The sequence below is a fragment of the Corylus avellana genome, chromosome 7 (genome assembly GCF_965113065.1).
Source record: "Corylus avellana chromosome 7, dhCorAvel1.hap1.2, whole genome shotgun sequence".
Classification (NCBI taxonomy): domain Eukaryota; kingdom Viridiplantae; phylum Streptophyta; class Magnoliopsida; order Fagales; family Betulaceae; genus Corylus; species Corylus avellana.
The window spans coordinates 12,190,623-12,196,071 of NC_142496.1; positions in this window are offsets into that span (position 1 = coordinate 12,190,623).

A 5,449-nucleotide genomic window follows, 5' to 3' on the forward strand; every position below is an offset into this window, starting at 1 on the left:
GCTCGAAATTTTACGAGCATATGCGGAACTTCTAGGCAATCATATCGGCAGGTGACACGAAGTGATTCGATTTCGTTTGCCCCCCCATTTTCTGTAACGAACGATAACTTTTTGTCAAAATAACAAGTGCCCCGAACCCGGCCGAAACGACTCGAATGACACTTCGAGACCCGCCGACATGATCGCCACGATGCAAAGAGCACCCTCGTAAATTTTCGGGACGTTTCATTTTTTCACAACCAGGACCGAAACCCTAGGCCGAACAAAATGGTCGGATGCGAAGTGAAATTTTTTCGCTCGAAATTTTACGAGCTTGTGCAGAACTTCTAGGCAATCATATCGGCAGGTGACACGAAGAGTTCGTTTGCCCCCCCATTTTCTTTAACGAACGATAACTTTTTGTGAAAATAACAAGTGCCCCGATCCAGTCCGAAACGACTCGAATTACACTTCGAGACCCGCCGACATGATCGCCACGATGCACAGAGCACCCTCGTATATTTTCCCGACGTTTCATTTTTTCACAACCAGGACCGAAACCCTAGGCAGAACAAAATGGTCGGATGCGAAGTGAAATTTTTTCGCTCGAAATTTTACGAGCATGTGCGGAACTTCTAGGCAATCATATCGGCAGGTGACACGAAGAGTTCGTTTGCCCCCCATTTTCTTTAACGAACGATAACTTTTTGTGAAAATAACAAGTGCCCCGATCCAGTCCGAAACGACTCGAATTACACTTCGAGACCCGCCGACATGATCGCCACGATGCACAGAGCACCCTCGTAAATTTTCCCGACGTTTCATTTTTTCACAACCAGGACCGAAACCCTAGGCAGAACAAAATGGTCGGATGCGAAGTGAAATTTTTTCGCTCGAAATTTTACGAGCTTGTGCAGAACTTCTAGGCAATCATATCGGCAGGTGACACGAAGAGTTCGTTTGCCCCCCCATTTTCTTTAACGAACGATAACTTTTTGTGAAAATAACAAGTGCCCCGATCCAGTCCGAAACGACTCGAATTACACTTCGAGACCCGCCGACATGATCGCCACGATGCACAGAGCACCCTCGTAAATTTTCCCGACGTTTCATTTTTTCACAACCAGGACCGAAACCCTAGGCAGAACAAAATGGTCGGATGCGAAGTGAAATTTTTTCGCTCGAAATTTTACGAGCATGTGCGGAACTTCTAGGCAATCATATCGGCAGGTGACACGAAGTGATTCGAGTTCGTTTGCCCCCCCATTTTCTTTAACGAACGATAACTTTTTGTCAAAATAACATGTGCCCCGAACCCGGCCGAAACGACTCGAATTACACTTCGAGACCCGCCGACATGATCCCCACGATGCACGGAGCACCCTCGTAAATTTTCGGGACATTTCATTTTTTCACAACCAGGACCGAAACCCTAGGCCGAACAAAATGGTCGGATGCGAAGTGAAATTTTTTCGCTCGAAATTTTACGAGCATGTGCGGAACTTCTAGGCAATCTTATCGGCAGGTGACACGAAGTGATTCGAGTTCGTTTGCCCCCCCAATTTCTTTAACGAACGATAACTTTTTGTCAAAATAACAAGTGCCCCGAACCCGGCCGAAACGACTCGAATTACACTTCGAGACCCGCCGACATGATCGCCACGACGCCCGGAGCACCCTCGTAAATTTTCGGGACGTTTCATTTTTTCACAACCAGGACCGAAACCCTAGGCCGAACAAAATGGTCGGATGCGAAGTGAAATTTTTTCGCTCGAAATTTTACGAGCATGTGCGGAACTTCTAGGCAATCATATCGGCAGGTGACACGAAGTGATTCGAGTTCGTTTGCCCCCCCATTTTCTTTAACGAACGATAACTTTTTGTCAAAATAACAAGTGCCCCGAACCCGGCCGAAACGACTCGAATTACACTTCGAGACCCGCCGACATGATCGCCACGATGCACGGAGCACCCTCGTAAATTTTCGGGACGTTTCATTTTTTCACAACCAGGACCGAAACCCTAGGCCGAACAAAATGGTCGGATGCGAAGTGAAATTTTTTCGCTCGAAATTTTACGAGCATGTGCAGAACTTCTAGGCAATCATATCGGCCGGTGACACGAAGTGATTCAAGTTCGTTTGCCCCCCCATTTTCTCTAACGAACGATAACTTTTTGTGAAAATAACAAGTGCCCCGATCCCGGCCGAAACGACTCGAATTACACTTCGAGACCCGCCGACATGATCGCCACGATGCACAGAGCACCCTCGTAATTTTTCGGGACGTTTCATTTTTTCACAACCAGGACCGAAACCCTAGGCCGAACAAAATGGTCGGATGCGAAGTGAAATTTTTTCGCTCGAAATTTTACGAGCATATGCGGAACTTCTAGGCAATCATATAGGCAGGTGACACGAAGTGATTCGATTTCGTTTGCCCCCCCATTTTCTGTAACGAACGATAACTTTTTGTCAAAATAACAAGTGCCCCGAACCCGGCCGAAACGACTCGAATGACACTTCGAGACCCGCCGACATGATCGCCACGATGCAAAGAGCACCCTCGTAAATTTTCGGGACGTTTCATTTTTTCACAACCAGGACCGAAACCCTAGGCCGAACAAAATGGTCGGATGCGAAGTGAAATTTTTTCGCTCGAAATTTTACGAGCTTGTGCAGAACTTCTAGGCAATCATATCGGCAGGTGACACGAAGAGTTCGTTTGCCCCCCCATTTTCTTTAACGAACGATAACTTTTTGTGAAAATAACAAGTGCCCCGATCCAGTCCGAAACGACTCGAATTACACTTCGAGACCCGCCGACATGATCGCCACGATGCACAGAGCACCCTCGTAAATTTTCCCGACGTTTCATTTTTTCACAACCAGGACCGAAACCCTAGGCAGAACAAAATGGTCGGATGCGAAGTGAAATTTTTTCGCTCGAAATTTTACGAGCATGTGCGGAACTTCTAGGCAATCATATCGGCAGGTGACACGAAGAGTTCGTTTGCCCCCCCATTTTCTTTAACGAACGATAACTTTTTGTGAAAATAACAAGTGCCCCGATCCAGTCCGAAACGACTCGAATTACACTTCGAGACCCGCCGACATGATCGCCACGATGCACAGAGCACCCTCGTAAATTTTCCCGACGTTTCATTTTTTCACAACCAGGACCGAAACCCTAGGCAGAACAAAATGGTCGGATGCGAAGTGAAATTTTTTCGCTCGAAATTTTACGAGCATGTGCGGAACTTCTAGGCAATCATATCGGCAGGTGACACGAAGTGATTCGAGTTCGTTTGCCCCCCCATTTTCTTTAACGAACGATAACTTTTTGTCAAAATAACAAGTGCCCCGAACCCGGCCGAAACGACTCGAATTACACTTCGAGACCCGCCGACATGATCCCCACGATGCACGGAGCACCCTCGTAAATTTTCGGGACATTTCATTTTTTCACAACCAGGACCGAAACCCTAGGCCGAACAAAATGGTCGGATGCGAAGTGAAATTTTTTCGCTCGAAATTTTACGAGCATGTGCGGAACTTCTAGGCAATCTTATCGGCAGGTGACACGAAGTGATTCGAGTTCGTTTGCCCCCCCAATTTCTTTAACGAACGATAACTTTTTGTCAAAATAACAAGTGCCCCGAACCCGGCCGAAACGACTCGAATTACACTTCGAGACCCGCCGACATGATCGCCACGACGCCCGGAGCACCCTCGTAAATTTTCGGGACGTTTCATTTTTTCACAACCAGGACCGAAACCCTAGGCCGAACAAAATGGTCGGATGCGAAGTGAAATTTTTTCGCTCGAAATTTTACGAGCATGTGCGGAACTTCTAGGCAATCATATCGGCAGGTGACACGAAGTGATTCGAGTTCGTTTGCCCCCCCATTTTCTTTAACGAACGATAACTTTTTGTCAAAATAACAAGTGCCCCGAACCCGGCCGAAACGACTCGAATTACACTTCGAGACCCGCCGACATGATCGCCACGATGCACGGAGCACCCTCGTAAATTTTCGGGACGTTTCATTTTTTCACAACCAGGACCGAAACCCTAGGCCGAACAAAATGGTCGGATGCGAAGTGAAATTTTTTCGCCCGAAATTTTACGAGCATGTGCGGAACTTCTAGGCAATCATATCGGCCGGTGACACGAAGTGATTCAAGTTCGTTTGCCCCCCCATTTTCTCTAACGAACGATAACTTTTTGTGAAAATAACAAGTGCCCCGATCCCGGCCGAAACGACTCGAATTACACTTCGAGACCCGCCGACATGATCGCCACGATGCACAGAGCACCCTCGTAAATTTTCGGGACGTTTCATTTTTTCACAACCAGGACCGAAACCCTAGGCCGAACAAAATGGTCGGATGCGAAGTGAAATTTTTTCGCTCGAAATTTTACGAGCTTGTGCAGAACTTCTAGGCAATCATATCGGCAGGTGACACGAAGAGTTCGTTTGCCCCCCCATTTTCTTTAACGAACGATAACTTTTTGTGAAAATAACAAGTGCCCCGATCCAGTCCGAAACGACTCGAATTACACTTCGAGACCCGCCGACATGATCGCCACGATGCACAGAGCACCCTCGTAAATTTTCCCGACGTTTCATTTTTTCACAACCAGGACCGAAACCCTAGGCAGAACAAAATGGTCGGATGCGAAGTGAAATTTTTTCGCTCGAAATTTTACGAGCATGTGCGGAACTTCTAGGCAATCATATCGGCAGGTGACACGAAGTGATTCGAGTTCGTTTGCCCCCCCATTTTCTTTAACGAACGATAACTTTTTGTCAAAATAACATGTGCCCCGAACCCGGCCGAAACGACTCGAATTACACTTCGAGACCCGCCGACATGATCCCCACGATGCACGGAGCACCCTCGTAAATTTTCGGGACATTTCATTTTTTCACAACCAGGACCGAAACCCTAGGCCGAACAAAATGGTCGGATGCGAAGTGAAATTTTTTCGCTCGAAATTTTACGAGCATGTGCGGTACTTCTAGGCAATCATATCGGCAGGTGACACGAAGTGATTCGAGTTCGTTTGCCCCCCCATTTTCTTTAACGAACGATAACTTTTTGTCAAAATAACATGTGCCCCGAACCCGGCTGAAACGACTCGAATTACACTTCGAGACCCGCCGACATGATCCCCACGATGCACGGAGCACCCTCGTAAATTTTCGGGACATTTCATTTTTTCACAACCAGGACCGAAACCCTAGGCCGAACAAAATGGTCGGATGCGAAGTGAAATTTTTTCGCTCGAAATTTTACGAGCATGTGCGGAACTTCTAGGCAATCTTATCGGCAGGTGACACGAAGTGATTCGAGTTCGTTTGCCCCCCCAATTTCTTTAACGAACGATAACTTTTTGTCAAAATAACAAGTGCCCCGAACCCGGCCGAAACGACTCGAATTACACTTCGAGACCCGCCGACATGA